The 20,763-nt window shown below is 37.6% G+C and overlaps 1 protein-coding gene across 1 annotated transcript in view; it reads right to left on the bottom strand.

Annotated features, from left to right (window-relative positions):
• LOC127663349 (D-glucuronyl C5-epimerase B) overlaps nucleotides 1-20,763 on the bottom strand; it is a 107,434-nt gene that overhangs the window by 37,910 nt on the left and 48,761 nt on the right. Inside the window, exon 2 of the mRNA XM_052154934.1 lies at nucleotides 2,173-2,276. The gene's annotated coding sequence lies outside the window, so the exon portion shown is untranslated. The remainder of the gene's footprint in view (nucleotides 1-2,172; nucleotides 2,277-20,763) is intronic.

Below are 20,763 nucleotides of genomic sequence, written 5' to 3'. Positions count from 1 at the left end.
TGCTATCGGGTCGGAACCGATGACAACCTGCGATAGGTGCAACATCAGGACCAATATTACAGTCCTATCAGAAGAGCAACTGCTCCCTTTTGATTGCAATTCCTCCTCTTCTGATTGCTTTTATTTGTGAAATTAAAATTACAGTAAACTGGCTCATTTAAATGAATTGTCTCAATAATCTCCCCATTTTACCCAAACTTCGGATGAAAAAGATTAGGGACATCTGGGAGGCGAATTAGCGATAAACACAAATTTCTGAAAGGAAACGGCTTCAGGGCAGATTTCTTTTGCGCTAAAACAAAACTTATTCTACAAAGTGTTTTTTTAGGCATGACATCATCATGCACACCCTTTTTATCGATAAAAGTCCATTTGAATGGAGCATACGCACAGAAATGTGTCCGGAAGTTGCGCACATATGTTTTTATTTTTTTATTAAAAAAAAAATCACAATATGTTTGTGGAAAATTGCTTACGCACATTCTAATGCCCATTTTGTGTGTACGCAACATTTATACATCAGGCCCCATTTTATTACAAATTTGATTGCAAATTTGCTGGTCAATGGCCTATTCAAATTGGTGCTGCTCCAATAAACAGTGTTTCTAAGCATATATCTTCTTGTAGTGTGTTAACAAAGAAATTGCTTCGTAGATAATGCCCCCTCATCCAATTCATCAGCAATAAGGGGACTTGATTTGTTATATTACCAAAAACGTACAAAAATTACAATTACTTTAAATCTTATAGTCAACAGGGGATTAAACACTTCTCATCAAATGAAGAAGCAAACCATCAGACAGAGCCATTATGACCAACACACAAACTGCACTAGCAAACACACAAGAGCCTTTCATTCTGACAGTAAAGTGAAAGAGCGACTAATGAGTGTTTACAATTTCTGGCAACATTGATGTTGGTAAATTAGTGCTCTGTTTTGCCCCCTTTCAAAATGTAATACAAAGGTTTTCATTACAATCATCATTGTTTCAGAAAAAGGTTGAAAAATGTACATGAATTTCAGAATTTATCAGTATATGGTATGTCCTTTTTACTTTAATGACATCATGCACTGGAGGTGGCATGGACAGCAAAAATTGTTAAAAGTTGTCAAAACCTGCTGATCCAAGTTATCGAGTACGTTAACATACATTCATTTTCTTCAATCCAAACAAATTTAATCCAATTGATGTACTGGTTATATGTTCCTTAAAATTTGCAATCACATACAAATATTTGATTACTTGTGCATTACATGTTTTCCATACAAAACTTCAGCGTATGCAAAGAGTGTCAGTCTTTGCATTCTGAAGTAAAGGAAGCCACCACAAGCATGGCACAAAAGTTGGAAATTGCCGTTTCTGCTTAGCTGACATATCTAAAATAAATATGCCAAAAAGATTTCTTCTAGTGTTATTAACTTTGCTCGCAAAACAAAGAGAATTAGCAGTGACCCAACATCCTGTCTGGCTTAACTATATTAGTCTTATGCCCATTCCTCCTCCTATAACCAAGCATCTCTGGACAGTATGAAGATTGCAGGAGAGAGTTGTTTACAGATATGGAAATGGAAATTTATTTTAGAACAATGTTCTTTTTTTGCTTTATGGGATTGTCATGAAAGGACATAATGAGCCCAGCAGAATATACAGTGCAAGCCCCAATACCCTTAAAAGTGTATGTTGCCAATGCCAATGCAAGTGTATGTTGCCAATGCCATTGCCAATGCCAGCAACAGGTTTTTATATATATAAAAACAGGGTTTTATGGCTGAAAATAGACTAACGATAATTTCTCTCTTTTTGAATAAAAGGAGATTCGTAGGTTTCATGCATGGATGAATTCACAGGGCTTAAACTAAATCAGATCACACGATTACATTTACACCTTCCTAGAAGTCTAACTGTTGCACTGATTGACTAATGTAGAGTTATAAGTCCTTTTAAGTACATTTAATATTGACAATGATGAGCTATTTCGAATCTGGGCTCTGATAGTTACAAAGAACTTCAAATCACCATGATCAGCAAAGATCCAAGAGAATGTTTTTAACAATCAACTGTGGAGCACTTATTACATTTTGAACAAGATTGTATGAACAACACATTGATATTAGCTGGTTGCTAGCTTTATATCTAGGTGTAAATAACACCCCTCAATCATATTTCTTACCCAGCTCCATTCACCAGAGAATCTCTGACTGTGCTGTATGCCACAGTTTTGCTCCCCTACACCAGCTCATTTAGGGATCTGCTTCACAGAGTAGTCTGTCATACCTGAGACAAATGAAAAAGAAACCATACAAGGGATTAGTCCAATTAAGCGGTCGGGATAATGCACAAGTTGTAATAATTTAAAACACTGAAATTTCTTTGTTTTCAAGAAACTTGACTGCGCTGAAAAAACACTGTTTTAGGGGTTATATCTGCAAACTAAAGTTAACACTGAGACCATCTCTTCTGAAGTAGTGTTCCAATTTAAGATACAGTTGAATTCAGAAGTTTACATACACTTTAGCCAAACACATTTAATCTCAGTTTTTCACAAGTCCTGACATTTATTCGTAGAAAACATTCCCTGTCTTAGGTCAGTTAGAATCACGTCTTTATTTTTAGAATGTGAAATGTCAGAATAATAGTAGAGAGGATTATTTATTTCATCTTTTATTTCTTTCATCACATTCCCAAGTGGGTCAGAAGTTTACATACACTTTGTTAGTATTTGGTAGCATTATGTTGCTGGAATTTTTGCTCATTCCTCCAGACAGAACTTGTGGATCTAGGTTTGTAGGCCTCCTTGCTCACACACGCTTTTTCAGTTCTGTCCATCAGATTGAGGTCAGGGCTTTGTGATGGCCACTCCAACACCTTGACTTTTTGTCCTTAAGCCATTTTGCCACTACTTTGCAGGTATGCTTGGGATTATTGTCCATTTGGAAGACCCATTTGCAACTGAGCATTAACTTCATGTCTGATGTCTTAAATTGTTGCTTCAATATATTCACATAATTTTAGTTCCTCATGATGCCATCTATTTTGTGAACTGCATCAGTCCCTCCAGCAGCAAAGCACCCCCAGAACATGAAATACGTACTTCAAGGTTGGGATGGTGTTCCTCGATTTGCAAGCCTCACCCTTTTTCCTCCAAATATAGCAATGGTCATTATGGCCAAAAAGTTAGATATTTGTTTCATGTGACCAGGAGGAAATTTCTCCAAAAAGTAAGAAGTTCGTCCCCATGTGCACTTGCAAACTGTAATCTGGCTTATTTATGGTGGTTTTGGAGCAGTGGCTTCTTCCTGGCTGAGCAGCCTTTCAGGTTATGTCGATATCGGCCTCGTTTTACTGTGGATATAGATACTTGTCTACCTGTTTCCTCCAGCATCTTCATAGGGTCCTTTGCTCAATCAATCAATCAATCAAATTTTATTTGTAGAGCGCCTTACAACAGCCAAAAGGTGCACAAGGCACTTTCCAGTAAAAAAATCAATAGACAACAGAATATAAAAAACACAAGTGTACATAAAAATAGCAATCGAGTCAAGTCGGAGGCTACGTGTTAAAAGCTTGTCTAAACAGATGTGTTTTCAACTGCGATTTAAAAACACTTAACATGGTGATACTTCGTAAGTGTGGTTGAAGTGCGTTCCACAGTTTTGGGCCTTGAACGGCAAATGACCGACCTCCAAACTTTATATATTTAAACTTTGGACTCACCAGAGAGGTGTGTTCAGAGGAGTGCAAGGTTCTGGCTGGTTGGTGGACCGTTAGTAATTCTGTGAGATAGGCCGGGGCCAAACCATTAATGGCCTTGAACACGAACAGCAGGACCTTATACTCCACCCTAAACCGCACCGGGAGCCAGTGGAGCGAGCGGAGGATCGGGGTGATATGTGAGTGTTTGGTGGCATCGCAGAGGAGACGCGCTGCTGCGTTTTGTACCAGTTGAAGCCTGTTGAGAAGTGATTGATTAAATCCAATGTAGAGGGCATTGCAGTAGTCTAATGAAGGCATGAATGGCTTTTTCAAGGTCAGCTCTGGACAGAAATGGTTTGACCTTACTCAGGAGCCTTAACTGGTAAAAGATTGCCTTCACAACTGCACTAATCTGTTTATCGTACTGCATACCTTTGTCAAAAATAACTCCCAGGTTACGCACATTGGGTGCAAACTGAGGTGTTAGAGGACCAAACCTATTGGATGAGTCCGGATTGAACAGAATGTACTCAGTCTTTCCTTCATTCAGATGAAGGAAATTCTGGGAAAGCCACTGTTTGATGTCCTGAAGGCAGTTATGCAGAGGATCCAGTGCAGAACGATTGCTCAGAATCACAGGAAGGTAGATCTGGAGGTCATCAGCATAGAAATGGAAATGAACATTGTGATTGGAAATGAGTTTACCAAGTGGCAGCATATACAATGAAAATAGAATCGGACCGAGAATGGATCCTTGAGGCACACCGGAAGACAGAGGGGCAGCTGAGGAGGAAAAGTCATTAAGCATTACTGAAAAGGTTCTGTTAGTGAGATAAGAAGAGAACCAATTGAGCCCCACGCCCTGCAGACCGACAACATGTTGAAGACGGGTAGGGCTGGGACAACGCGTCGACGTCATCGATGACGTCGCCGCAAAAAATACGTCGACGCAAAATATGCGCATCGATTCGTCGGACCCAAAACAAAGATGGCGGCGCCAGCAAGTAGTAGCAACACGAGTGGCTCCTCAGACTATCAGAAGTGCAAGGCCGCATGCACTCGTTCCTCTAAAGTATGGGAATTCTTTCATTTAAAAGGAAACAGTTCCGTGATTTGTCGTCTTTGCAAAATGGAGATGGCCTTCCATTCTAGCACCACGGCAATGCACCAGCACCTTAAGAGGCGCCACCCGGTTGCAGCTGCAGATGACAGAGCACCGTAAGTTTTTTTCAACTCCCCACTTTGCACTCGATGTTGGAGTAGGCTATAATACGTTGTCGACACCTAAAGTTTTCGCTTATAGCTATGAATGTCGTGAAAAATACATAGAGGACACTGACAACGCGCTGACAGACAGGACCAAGCAGGTAACATTTAATAAAGTCTCAACTTTCAAATTTGGTCATTCAAAGAAAATTAAACCATAAATAGGCCTACTATTTTGTGGCTCTTTAATGTGTCGTGACAGATTGCCTCAGTTAAAGCTGCTCGTGAACCGATCATCTTTTCCTTGGTTAATTTATAGCATCAAATAGGCTAAACATGAATGTAGCCTACATCAGAAGGACTGTTGTTTTAACCACGGAAAGACATCAGTATGGTAGCCTACAATCCATTATTTAAATCCACCGACGTTAATCTTCTCTCTCCTGACTACTTTGTCGGACAAAAATGGAGTATTATGATTGATTGATCAGATTGATTGATCAGATCGCCAGTCAATCAAACTCCCAGCAAATTTATTTTTTTTTACATTTTATACACCCCTACCCCCGATGAAACCGGTATTACCGGTGTTGTCACAAGTCAATTAATCAAATCGAAATCGAATCGGACTGAAAAAACGAATCGTTAGATTAATCGATGCATCGAAAAAATAATCGCTAGATTAATAGTTTAAAAAATAATCGTTTATCCCAGCCCTAAAGACGGGAGATAAGAATGGCATGATCCACGGTGTCAAATGCAGCGGTCAGATCCAGTAACACCAAAACCACAGAGCTTTTACAGTCCAGTGCTCCAAGAATGTCATTATGGACCCTCAATAGTGCCGATTCGGTGCTATGTCTAGACCTGAAACCGGACTGAAATTTATCACCAATGACGTGCAGTTGGAGATGAGACTGAAGCTGAGAGAAAACCAGCTTCTCCATCAACTAGGACAGAAATGACAGGTGAGATATTGGACGGAAGTTGGAAAGTATGGAGGGATCAAGGTTGGGTTTCTTGAGCAGCGGCCTAACAATGGCGTGTTTGAGAGCAGCGGGCACAGTGCCCAAACTAAGACAGGTGTTTATTTTGCTGTTGTTCTGGGATTGATTTGCACTTTTTGCACCAAACTACGCTCATCTGTAGGAGACAGAATGCATCCCCTCACTGAGTGTTATGACGGCTGCATGGTCCCATGGTGTTTATACTTGCGTACTATTGTTTGTACAGATGAAAGTGGTACCTTCAGGCATTTTAAAATTACTCCCAAGTATGAACCAGACTTGTGGAGGTCCACAAATCTTTTTTTATGACATCTTGGCTGATTTCTTTTTATTTTCCAATGATGTCAAGCAAAGAGGCACTGAGATCGAAGGTATGACTTAAAATACATCCACAGTTACACATACAATTGACTCCAATCAGAATCAGAAGCTAATTGGTTAATTGTCTAAAGGCTTGACATAATTTTCTGGAATTTTCCAGGCTGCTTAAAGGCACAGTTAAAATGTAAACTTCTGACACACTGGAATTGTGATTTAGTCAATTAAAAGTGAAACAATCTGTCTGTAAACAATTGTTGGAAAAATTACTCATGTCATGCACAAAGTAGATGTCTTAAACGACTTGTCAAAACTGTATTTTGCTAATATAAAATTTGTGGAGTGGTTAAAAAATGTGTTTTAATGACTTCAACCTAAGTGTATGTAAACTTCTGACTTCAACTGTATCATCCTTACCACCAACTGAGTCTATTTACTGGTTGCCCGTTTCATTAGATGGCATGTTCCATCCTTGAAAAAACATCTGATAACAAATAGCAAAAAGCTATAACATTTTGTGAAACAAAAAACATGAATGTATAAAATGTATATTCACACAGTTTATTTGACAATTGATGAAGTGAACAGTGACTGAATAAAGTCTGTCAAGCAAAAAAAAAAAAAAAAAAAACACCAGTTCCTTTTGTTCTACAGAAAAATGTCTTACAGGTTTAGAGCAAAATCAGGATGAGTGAATAATAGAATTTTAATTTTTGAGACAATTGTCCCTTTAACGTTACCATCAAATATCATCAGATGGTATTGGCAGATGCATAATTTGATTGTTTGCACAAAATCATAACAAAATTTAGTTGATGTTAAGGGAGATCAAAGCAAAGCTAAATGGGCAGTTATCCATAAATTAAATTTGTTGTGAGAGGAAATGAAATTGGCAAAGCGCATTTGTCCTAGGCGTTAAGTACACGTCCACGTCAAGCCACACTGACTTACAAGCCCTAAATAGACCATAAACAATGGAGGAAAAACAAATACATATTTGAAATAGCATTCAGGCAATTTACAGGCTTGTCAACAACCCGGTCATTAATGTAATGACGATCCATCAGCTGCAGTTTTGGAGAGTGACAGCAGCTCCTCACCCCACAATTAATCTCTGCCATAACAATCTTCCAGCACCCGAGGAAAGGCTTGTTAAATAAAAAAAAAAACAATCAACCAAATCACACCGTAAATAGGGTATTGATCTTTTTATAAAATGGCTGTATTGATGAAGCACTAAAATTAGATATTAGCAAGTTTATCACAATTTGTTTGATAAAGGCCTCATTGACAAGGTGCCCATTCATCACAATGTCACAAAATTATGGGGTATAAAATGAACCGAACACCAAGAATGATTAGACAAGTGTCCATAATTTATGATGATTCAGCCAAGCAGGCCTATAAAAAGTTAACACAAGCAACAAACTCAACATGTGAGAAATGTAAAACTCCGAAAATAAAACTCACAAAGCAAACGATTGAAAGAATGTGATTTATAGCTGTAGTAAAAAACAAAGCATGACAAAAAATGCTTACTAGATATTAAACTTGCTTTACAGCTGACAAATTTTTGGTTTAAATTTTTTCAGACAAGTCAACAGAGACACACAGCACTGAAAGCACACAACTGTAAAGCATTTTTCATATTCTTGTTGGTGCAATTAATTCAATGCTTTCCATTGCATCGTGTCTATTTAAATTGATAGCTCATATAAAACAAATTCAGTCAGGACAAAATGAGATGTTAGGCAGAATGTCTACATCAGTCACCATTCACTTTCATCTATTTTGCCATACAATGAAAGTGAATGTTGACCGAGGCCATCATTTTGCCTGACATCTCCTTTTGTGTCATGGAGGAAAGAATGTCATATGGGTATAGAACAACAACAAAAAATTTATTTTTAGGTTAACAACAGGTTGTCTGTCTGAGAGTCACAGCATCTTAGTGCTAGTTATCACCTCATTTAGGCATGGCTGTCTGTGGGGCATTGTCAGCAGTCACTATTAAAAGCCCTGTCTTTCATGCCTGCTTTCCCACCAAAATATATAGCAGCTAAAAGATTAAGCAATTTAGCAATTCCTTCAGGTCATACTCTGATGGGACTAGAAAGGAAGTAGGGCTGCAGACTCAAGAAGTGTGACATTAAATAGGCTTTTCAATAGCCCCAGTGGCCATCACATGATCAACGAAAATTTGAGCAAAGCTCATTGAGACATTGCACCATGCAGAGAGCAGCTTCCTCCAGCTAGTGGGTCACAAGACAGGGCCTTAAAGGGGTCATGACTTGATAACTCCATTTTTCTCTGATCTTTGATATATAATAATTCATTATAACATATGGCAAGTTTCAGAACTCGAAACTTCCTCCCAATGCCAAAATGATGTATTTTTTTTTTAGCCAATTGATGACATTCATCATAACATACAGTATATTTGGATCATTATTTATTTGCTCGGAAATGGCTCTAAAAGTGATTATTATTTTTTTTTTTCAGAGGAACCATTATTTCATCCAAACAGCGATTGTAGCCAGGTAGATATTTTATAGGCATTAAATACAAATCTTTTTAAAAACAACGAAGACATGTTTTCAACAATTTTCAATAAATAAACCAGGAAGGAGATTTAAGATCATTTTCATTGGAGAAAAAAAAAAATAAACTTTTATATTTATATTTAACATTCAATTTACAATGAATAAATAGTAGCTTAATTAAAATCTTAATTTACCTTCATATATATTTACAAAAATATTTTTGTGAATGAACAAGGTGTGCTTTTTTTGGAACCTTGGAATTAGAATTTTGGATAATACTACATTTTAACTGTGGGACCAAGTCAAGTTTATTATTATAATATAATACTGAATTATCATTATTATTTTGAGGATCATATTTGTGTTATATGAAAGTAATATATTTCTGTGTCCATTTATTTCCCCTTCACCTTGGGCTTTTGTTTTGACCCTGAATGTGTTGTGTGTATTTGACAATTAACAATGTTCCGCATCTGGTGAAATGCAGTCATCTCCTTAGCAGTAATAATGTGCTGCATTCTGCATGTAGACTTGTATAATAACTTGTTACTAATGTTTGGAATTATGCTAGAGCTTGAACCTGCAGTACTTTGATTTCAAATTGCATGTGAACGGCTCAGAGCGCTGCCCTGTGCAGTTTTATTATTTTTGTATTTAAACACACACTAGACATATGTCTTTAACAGTTGTCATGCATCTTGCGCTGCTTTTAAAAGACACCGTGTCAACTCTTAAAAGGAGATCCCCATTCTGCTGCGTCTCACTGTTTTGAGTATATCAAATATATTTGGCTGTATTCAAATGTTAAACAATCAAAACTTTACTTAAATAAGTGGACTTTAGAGAAAATAGTACTAAAAAAAAGAATAAAATAAAATCTGTGAGTATGAATATGAAAAAGTATGAGTAGCAGAAGAGGTGATATGTTACACAAGACATCATCAAAAAGATTATGATTTATTTTTTCCAAGTTCTTCATTTTATATAATTTTTTGTTCTGTTTTATTTTTCTGAATTCCGTATTCGACACTTTAATTTCATTAAAGTCATCAGTTATTATTGTCATATAAAATTCTGCACAACACAGCCTCACAGATGAACGGTATTGCTTAAAAATAATACAATTATTACTTATTTATTATTAGTATTAATATTACTACAGTGAATATTACATTAATATAGGGATGTGAATATTTGTGTTGAAAGTAGGGATGCACCGATTCGATACCGGGATCTGTGTCGGCTCCGATACTGAAGCTTTTATACGGATCGGATATTGGTTCGACAAGCCAGATCCAAATCTGGTACTGTGTTAGTCATGTCCGTGCTCAAAAAAAGACATATATGAACTACTATAATTGTGTTTTTATGGTTCATTTGACTTGTGCATTTTATTCAAAGCCACTTGAAGACGTGCAAAAGCGCTGTGTATCAAAAAAGGCTGTGTTTAATAAGTAAATATATAGTATGCGCAGAGCCGGCGCGTTAGTGGATGGTGCTGCTCTGTTGACAAACTCACGCACAGGTTGGTGATGCACTCACGGCTATTTTTAGCCTTCACAGAGGTGCGCAATATTGGAGCGCTACTCTAGACAAACATCTCAGATGTAGATGCTCAACAGTTTGCATATAATATGCATTTAGAACGGCAGGAGGTGCATTTTACCAGAATTTGAATAAGAAGCGAATTAAACTACTGTGAACTTGCTAACAGACACATACAGGACTTCCTGGAGTGTTTAGAATATCAAAATAAAAGCATGGAGTGTTTAAAAAGTGCACAATTTAAATATATTAGTGTAGTATTTAAAATTAAAAGTCAAATCATAATAATATGAATAACAATTTATTATTATTATTGTCATCATTAGTATTTGTTTACAATTTATAACAATATTAAAGTTGAATGTGTTCCAAAAAAATAACTGTGAATCATATTGGAATGACACCAAGTCCCTTAATAAACCATGATATCAGTAAAATGGTACTACTTTATCTTATAGAAAATAACAGCTTAAGTTTCCTCACAATTAAATCACTTTATTTCAGTAGTGACCCAGTGTCAGAAATTAACTTTTACATTTATGGTAAATATTTGCCCCCTGTATTTGAAAATCAGGGGCATTTTTTACCTTTATGAGGCATGCTTTTTTTCTAACAATTTAAAACAAATTATGTGTCATCAGTTACTGTAAAAATTTCAATTTAATCAATTAATGCAAATTCTTATATCTGCGAAGGTATTACGTCTTACCCTAAAAATTACATCAACGTCAACTATATCAGAGCTTACAAATTAAAAAAAATAAAAAAAATAAAAGAATTCATTACATGGGCAATTTAAAAAAAAAATTTGCTTCTGCATTATATATTTCGGGAGCATTTTTGCCTGAAGTTCCCCTTAATTTGAGACCATGTAGTCGCAAGTTGGCAGCTGTATCAAATCGTTTGAGTGTGACTTGCGACAAGAGCGAGATCGCAAGCTGTCATTTGCTCATGAGTTAATGTCCATCAGGAGAAGATTTTAGACATGAGGTGCTTGAAAGACTCAGAAAGCTGCTCAGAAAAAGTTTCAGTGTGTTACAGATGGAACGATGAGAAGGAGCGATCCCATGAAGGGTGACGGAAGAGTGCAGTGCATCTGTGAGGGGAGAGCTGTGAGGGCGCACACTCTGGGATGCCCTAGAGAATGAGACCATGCATATCTAATTTAAATCGCACATGTAAATATTTTAACGTTTATAAATTCTAAAATATTGTACTCTGATTTGCTGAATCGTGAATTATTAGATTTTTATCAATTTAAATCAATGATTGCCCAACACTGACAATTCTTAAGATGGGTGGATATGAATTGGCAGGATTACTAATCGATGCATCAAGAAAACGAGTGAATCGTTACACCACAACATGACGATTCAGAAGTGATAAATTTCTGTTGTATTTTATTCCATTTAAATTAAGCTTTTATTCTGGCAGAAAACAAAGTGAAACCCTTTCAGTTTGCATATTTTTGGCGACAGCTTAACACCTTTGGAAAAGCAGGTTGCTACATGACCCAGTGTGATTAAACCGCCAAAGGTTGTGATTCAATTAGACAAATATGATTTCTGTATTTGATGCATGATGTAGAGAGAATCCGCATTCAGCTATCTGTTATCTACAACACAAGAGTGTGCACGTGAGGCTCCTAAAGGGGTGTTTTCAATCTATAAGCAGCCGGCTTCACACATTCACTTTGAAGTGTGCAGCATATGCAGACTGTATATTTAATTCCATCGCAGCCTTTGCAGTTTAATAATGCATAATGTGATTTTAATTTGTGCTCTGAATGTTTACGCAACGACATTTGTACATCAGACACTATCAGTGTTTGGAAACGTGATTTTAATTTGTGCTCTGAATGTTTACGCAATGACATTTGTACATCAGAGAGTATCAGTGTTTGGAATCTGAGGATTTTTGTGAGATTGAGTACAAGTAGGTGATAGGGGTATCGGAATCAGGACACTTTTAATAAGCAAAAACAATAAATCGGCTAACCTCTCTCAAGGACCTCAAAAAATTCTTTGGAATCACACAATGGTGCTGTATGTTTTAATTATTTTTTACAGAAACAATAAGCAAAAGCAACAAATATCATACACATAAGATAATTGCATACTGAAGCACGTCATAACATGTCATACACAATTTATTGTCCCACAAAGTCAAGCTCTACAATGATTTCTGGGAGTCTCTGATGTTCCTATGAACAAGGACATATCCAGAGATAAAAAAAAAGTCCTTGGAGAGAGAGTTTAAAATGCGCAGGAGTATGTGGAGTCCATTGAGACAGAGAGAAGAAAGCTTAGACACATTCACAGGAAATCATCTCACACTTCATCTCCCTTGCTCTGCGTTCAAGAATAATGTTGGTGTTTCAGCTTCAGATGAAAGAAAAAAGCAGGGAAAGAGGGAGGAGTAACAGAAATACCCTGACAGAGGAGCATCTGATAAAATATGATCAGTTATCAGATGTGCACTTGAAAGGGTCCCATTCTTCATAAACACAATCTGCCAGACTCGGTGCCTGAGAGGACGGATTGGACAGGAACATTTAATATCTTATTTGGACGAGTCTAGAAGCACTCAGGAACCAAAAATGTTTTTAAAAACATTCATAATCAGACTCTCCTTGAAGATGCTGCAGCAGTGCTTAATTTCTTTTGGCCCCATGTCCACCACAGACAATTTAAAAAACACTGAGCGGGCCAAACAACAGCAACAAAAGCAACATCAAGTGTCTCAAAAAGAAGAAAAGACCTCTTTGTTTAATCCTATGGACACATATCCAGGGCCCCAGCAATTTTTTGAGGCCCAATAAATGGCCCGTGTGATCTGGCAGCACCTCCTCCTTTCAGGCACTTTCACAGTGGAAAAGCGACCCTCACCGTCACAGTGGATTACAGAAACAAAGACAAGCTGGGAGTTTGAGTGTCGCAGTAGGGGAGATGTGTGGAGCCTGTTATAGTCTCTCAGGGATATGGTGCTCATCTGTAAAATTCCGATGGCTCTCGAAGCGGCTGTGCATACATTCTCCCACTATCTCCGCCTCCCTGGGACTCTCAGTCTCTTCTCACAGTCTTACGCACTCTTACTTTGGATCGAAGTCCTGACACCTTAGGAGCTGCTTTATGACTACATGAATTTAAAAGACGCTGGATTGTGGTATCGTTCATATTACAGAACCATCTGTCTTGTCATGGAAGTCGTAGCGTTTTCAAATTACACAAGGAATCGGTGACAGGTGTGAACACATTACAAAAAATGTCACTATTAACGATTCCCCGATGACTTCAAATTACGTTTCACAACAGAGTACACACGAGAAGTGATACGAGATACAAAAACAAATGCATGACCATATGTTATGCATTTCAGAATATGATGTTTTTAATAGCCTTTACATAATGTGTAAAGGCATCATCTATTTTATTGTTTACAATATGAAAAAGTACCTCCTACTGAACAATCTACCTATTTACTACCCATTTACTTACCTGACTGTCCAAGAGAATTGGCAATTTATCTCCAACACTTCTCTTTCTCCACCCGGTTGTGGTACAGTTCAGAGGACACATCAAATAGGCACTGGTGCTCCTGCCAAAGTTCCAATAAATATTCCTCCATTTCTTCAGTCCAATGAGACTTTCTTGATACCGCAGCCATGCTAGTTGATGTTCTGTTGCAGGTACATCAGGTCTCCTTCCACTGAAACTTCCCGTGCCTGTTTCTTGCTCGCTCATTGGCTGTAGGTCAACGCTGCAGTTGCATTCAGTCAAAAAAAAATTCAGATATAAAATTCAGGTCCAGATATTTAAAATGCTAGATATCTCGCTGGCATCGGCGACACATCTGCACTTCACTCAGATCGCGTCTTTGATAATTCATACTCTGCGTTCGTCGCTCACAGGAGCGAGCTCTGATTTGCCTATGATATCGGGCTTTTGCGGGCGATCAAAACAAAACTGTTGGGCCTAAAATCGTGTAGTATAAATTCGCCATTATGTGTTGAGTGTCTCTACCTAAAGATATCTCATGCAGGGCAGGACAGTGTGAGCATTTGCGAGTGAAAATTCCATGGGCACACCAGTATGAGTGACATCTGACACCCAATCAAACATTTCAGCTGTTGGTCTTCTCTGTTGCATTTAGTATTTTTAGTGCTGGTGCTTTTAAAAGGGTAAAAGCAGAGACACATCTGACAGTGCGTTGTGTTTTTGTGCTGTTATAAATGAGACTGAGCACTGCAGTCAGACCAATAATGCATTAATATGTACTTGCAGAAGAAAAAAGCTAAAAAAAACATTGAATGATATCAACTGGATGTTGAGCAGTGACAACATTAATCTAATCTAACAGGTGAATACACTTTTAAAAATGCAAACTCGGAGTGAGGATTGCCATGTAAATCAAAGTGTATTCTGCGTTCCGGCTTCACATAAGTGGTTTCATGCCGCTCTGTATTGGAGTGTGTCTTACATGTAGAGCTGGACAATAGGACGATGTAATTGGATATTGACGATGTCTTACAAATATCCCAATGGTGATTCGAAACAGAAATGTTTGAGAATATCAGGAAATGGCTAAACCATGGATCTGAGAAGTCGCAAAATATATTAAACAGCGACCAGGTAGTGAAACTAGCACCCGCCACACACCAAATGTGACGAGGCTGAATCCAGTTTGCGAGCTCATCCTAATTTTTCATGCATGGGTTAATTTGCTCAACAGGTGGGCAACCTGCTGCAAAATGTCTTGGAGTGATACATGACAAGAAATTCTGTTAGTCACAAAGACATGCGCTTGAAAAAACACACTTTCTTATATTTTTAACAACAGGCAAATAAAAGCCATCAAAAGCTATTTTTCCATCTACACATTTTTATGCACATTTTAGGATAATACAAATCTGCTGGATGGAAACACCAAGATGCAAATAAAATCTCAAATGCGCATGGAAAACTTTATAAGCTCGCTTGAGGTGGATAAATGTTTTATTCGATAAGAAAAAATGTGCATAAACTATGATGGAAACACATTTACCAAATAAACTCCTATTCAATTTAACAGGAATACAAGATGTGCATAAAAAACAAATCATGTGACTGAAAACTTCATTCAGAACTGGACGAACCAGCGGACCAATCATTGCAACTGAATTGTTGCCCTGGTCATTCTGAAATACCGGTGTCCTAAAAATCCAAAGCCTGAATAGAGTTTGCAGAGCAAATAAGTTAAACACAAACTTGCACTTTTTCCTGAAAAGTAGGTTTATAGATACTATTAAAGGATATCTTATAGAACCACACCACAAAGCCATGATGGAGGAACGCACACACAGTGCACCCAAAACTGTGTGCAGTGCTGTAATTTCCAGTCATGAAATTAGTTATTAAAGCGTTTTATCAGTGCATCCTTAACCATGAATATTTTATTAATATGTCACACAGTTGCAAAAATTTCCCCGGAAGTAACTATTTTGTTCTTTTGAATGCAAGGGATGAAAAAGCGGCTTTATCCACACATTGTTTTTGCGATATTCAGATTATTAAATTCATAACTTGGATGGAAACAGTCACCGATTGTGTCTGATTCGTTGTTTGTTCAGAGGCATGCAGCACGAGCTGGAACAGGTCTCGTGTCTCGAAGAACAAGCTTATGTAAAAGAGTTTTCACAATTGTTTCTCCATTTAATTCAACTGAAAACCATTTGCAAGAATACTTGTCATCTATGAGAATGCTGCAAATGATCTCTGATCATCTCTGGAGGTGCTGTGAATTTAGTTCACTTTTTTTCCACATGGTTAACATGCCTTGTGAACACAACTGTGTAGGTTTAGTAATAAATATCTTCGTGTTAAAGAAAAAAAGACGAAAGTGATTAAATCATAAAATAATACAAGACACGTTCACCTTGAACCTAAAATTGAGTATTCTTTTCTTTTCTTTTGACAGCATAAACTGCATTACCAAAACGCAATACAAAAACAATTCGATAAAACACACATTTGATAGCATTATTTTGGGAACAAAAGGCAATTTATTAAGCTTATTTATTTTGATTATCATTGTCTTTACATTTATAATTGTCTTTAGTTCTTAATCTGTATGCTATTAGTAATTTTCCATCTGGTGTCATTGCTTGCGTGATGGCAAATGAAGCCAATGGAGACGATACATTTTTGGATTTGGGGAGGTGGTTAAATACGATTTTTTTATCACTTCATTATTTTAATAATTTTGTTTAGTTTAAAGTGCAATAGGAATTTAGAAATGTCTTTTGAGTTGTCTTTTAAGTTTTTGTGTTTCAATATATGAATTACATTTTTAAAGCAAAATCAATAAAACCAAAAAAAAAATCACCGACCCTCGGCAGGGGGGATGATGATGATGATGTAATCGGATATTGCAATATTTTTTAAGGCAATTATCGCCAAAACATTTTTATATCGCCCAGCCCTCCTTGCATGTGGACTCCACATGTGGATGTAGGCTAATTATTTAGTCTATTTGTTGAATAGCTATCAGTTATTTTATTGGAAGCTTGAGCTTAGTATCCATACAGGCCAGTGTCTCTCCTAACCTTACAGTCTAAAACTCTTGAGAGGGCCGTACTCATCCAGCTGTCTGCTTTTCTCTTATAGAACAACCTACTCGACAGACATCAGTCTGGCTTCAAAAAAGGACACTCAGAGACTGCACTCTTGTCAGTAGCTGAAACCCTGCGACTCATCTGTCCTCATCCTCGACTGGTCTGCTGCCTTTGAGACACTGAACCACAAGATACTCCTGTCCACCCTCTCTGACCTGGGCATCACAGGAACCGCACTAGGATGGTTTAAGTAATTTCTCATGGGCAGACCGTTCAGGGTCACGTGGAGAAAAGTGTCCAAGACACAGCAGCTGACCCCTGGGGTTCATCAAAGATCAGTGCTTGGTTTCTTCCTCTTCTAGATGTACACAACATCACTGGGACCAGTCATTGAGGCTCATGGCTTTTCCTACCACTGCTACGTAGATCTACCTGTCGTTCTAGTCTGATAACCCTACGGTCTCAGCTCATATCTCTGCCTGCTTCTTGGACATTTCGGCCTGGATGAAGGAACAAAACCTTCAGCTCAACCTTGTCATCGTGAACCCATCTGTTGACCACAAACTCACTTTTCATCTAGGTTTCAACTACACTACCTCCAACCAGAACAGCCCAGAACCTGGGAGTGGTGGTAGATGACCAGTTTAATTTCACTGCACACATCTCATCAACTGCCCGGTCTTGCAGATTTGCACTTTACAACATCAGGAAAATCATACCTTTCCTATCCGAATATGCTACACAGCTCCTGGTCCAAGCTCTGGTCATTTCAAAACTGGACTACTGCATTGCTCTTATCGCTGGCCTTCCAGCTAACACAATTAAGCAACCGCATATGGTCCAGAATGCAGCACTGTGTCTGGACTTCAATCAGCCAAAAAGGGCACTTGACACCCCGCTCTTGATTTCACATCACTGGCTACCTGTAGATGCCCGCATCAAATTCAAGGCTTTGACTCTGGCAATGGAACCGCACCCTCTTTCTTCAATTCACTTCTTAAGGTCTATGCTCCAACTCGCTCTCTGCTGTCTATGAACAAGCGAAGCCTGATGGTCCAATCACAAAAGAGGCTCAAAGTCTATTTCATGACTGTTCACTTTCTCTGCTCCTCTGTGGTCGAATGAATTTCCAAACTCCACATGATCTGCTGTTGCCTTCTCAACATTCAAGAACCAGCTGAAAACATACATGTTCCATGAGCACTTAACTAACCCACACTAATTGTGCTTTCCACTGCACTAAACCTGCATATATACATATATATATATATATATATATAAGAATTCCTTGTCTGTCTTTTTCTGTGCTAGCATCATTATTACTCCAGTCACTGTGAGATGTTGATAAATGTTGTATGACAGATTGCTTGCTGGGTGTCTCATTTGGAAGTCGCTTTGGATCGAAATATCTGCTAAATTACTAAATGTAAATGCACATATACTGTGCCTGTAAAACATGCCTGATCTGGCTTTAGTGTACATGCAACCTAATTATACAGGGCTGCCTAAACAGACTACTCGATTTTGAACGAGTGAAGTTTTGCGCCTCCATACTTTGAGCTAATATAACATTAAGCCTACTGAGTGAATATCTTATGACAATTAATATGTCTGTCACCATAAACATTCACCTTCACTTAGTAGAACTAAAATCACAGCACAGACAACTCAAATAAAATTATTTAGTAGTTTATGTGCACTTCAAAAGGCAAAGCCTTAATAATTTTAACAAGCATTATTCATTGTTATATAATGCTTAACAGATAAAAAATTTAAATCAGCCTGGTCTCAAAAACATTACATGACCATGACAAAATGTTTCCAAAAACAAAATTGCAAACTTCATTACACATTTGGCTGCAGTTTCCCCAAATGTTCAGCAGGGAGTACCAAAAGCCAGTGAAATGGTGTCGTAATCAGATGAGGTTTTGAAGTGAATATTAGATGGAGGTTATGGTTTAAATTAGTAAAACGCACCTCCCTAACTTTAAACTTTAACCTAAACCTAACAAATAGTGATCTTAATTAAAATGAGTTACACAAAACAGACATTCTTATCTCAAACCAACACCTAAACCTAACCATATGAAGGTAAAATAGTGCCTAAATTAATTTCATGCGTGGAGTAAGATTTGTAAAAGTGTAAATCAATTTGCAAGTGTAAAAATAAATTGCATGTGCACAGAACGTTTTGTAAAGGTGTAAATCAAGTTGCAAGCATAGGAAAAAATTTTAGCAATACTTTAATGCACTTTGCATAAGAGTAATTCATGTGTTTGAATCTGTAATTGCGTATTAAAACAAAAAAGTAAATTTGTGTATTCTTCTTTTATTATTCTTTTTTTCACGCTTTCACTTTTGGCACCGTTTTTGCACCTAAACATGGCCAAAAACATTGCAAAGTTGTAATCAGCAATATGCAAGCAAAGAAAGGGTGTATGAACAGCAAAATGGATTGACTGCATAGAATCAGTCTGTATGTGTAAAATAAACTACTGCAAACGTGTAAATGACTTGTGTTTGTGTCATAAATATTTTCCAGAAATAATCCGATTTACACTGTCTTCCCTTTGTTGCGCTCACAGTTTTGACACAAATTTCTCAATGAAAAGAGTTTTCCAAGTGCAAGGGGAGAGGTGGGTCTACCTGATTCTAGCAACCCATCAAATTATGTTTTCTCTGTTTACTCTGACCTGATTGGTTTCATAACGTGACCAACAGCTTCTTTTTCATAAGGCTCAGCATTGTTCCTCTGGCTATCTCTCATCTCTTAAATATTAAAAACTATAAAAATATAAATAAAAAAATATAAAAAGCTGTCTGTCACATTATTAAACCAATCAGGTCAGAGTAAACTGGTCAACAAAAACCTAATTTGATTGGTTACTAGAAGCAGGTAGACCCACCTCTCCCATCACACTTGCAAAACTCTTTTTAGTGAGACATTTTTGAGAAATTCTTTGGCCACGTTTAGGGGCAAAAACATTGCTAAAAGTGCAAGCACGAAAAAGGAAGTCAGAAGAATACACACCATATTTACTTTGTGTTAATAAGCAATTACAGATTTACAACACATGAATGACACTTGTGTAAAGCATTAAAATATTGCTAATATTTTTTTCTTATGCTTGAAATTTTCTGAAGCAGCCACATCAATTCATGTCACTTCTATGACACTTTCTGTTCAGGAAATGTTTCCCCCAAAAAGCATAGTTTGTTGAAGTTATATTACTTTGTGAATAAAACAAATAAAAAATTAATGTATGTGTCATGAGTTTTAGCTTTAACTTGCATTTTCATTTACGAGTAATTGGGTACTTGTTTTTTGTAGGACTACAAAATTACTCAAAAATGGCCATCCCAATTTCACTGGTATCAGTACCGACTACTGAAATTTTGCTATCGTGACAACACTATGCTGTACACGTGCTCTGCACATGTGTCGGCCACAAGGAAGTGTAATCAAGCTTCAAATCATTAGCATTTTTGGGTGAACTATTCCTTAATGGTTGAATAAAAGAAAAGCTGTGAAGGCCTGGAAGGATTCTCTGGGAGACACGGTCTCCCTCGGAACCACTCCAGCTAAGCTGCAAAACAAGCACAAAAGGCCTGGAGCTCTGCAAATTAAAATGGAAAAGAGTTGTTTTTTTAAAGCTGAGGTTGGATGCGCTGCATCTCTCCTAATGCATAAACAGCCTCGATCCCTGACACATAAAACAGCTGAAGTATGAATGAGATTTCAAAGTTCTGCCTCAGGAGGATGAAGCAGCCTTCCCTCAACTGAAAACGTGGCTGGCATTGCACAAACAAAATGAACAGACGTTTGGTCAGACGGCCGTGGGCTCATGCCTGACTGC

The sequence above is a fragment of the Xyrauchen texanus genome, chromosome 1, assembly GCF_025860055.1.
Source record: "Xyrauchen texanus isolate HMW12.3.18 chromosome 1, RBS_HiC_50CHRs, whole genome shotgun sequence".
In the NCBI taxonomy this organism is placed as follows: domain Eukaryota; kingdom Metazoa; phylum Chordata; class Actinopteri; order Cypriniformes; family Catostomidae; genus Xyrauchen; species Xyrauchen texanus.
The sequence above is the reverse complement of the archived record's forward strand: the minus strand, read 5'-3'. Positions and strand labels throughout refer to the sequence as shown.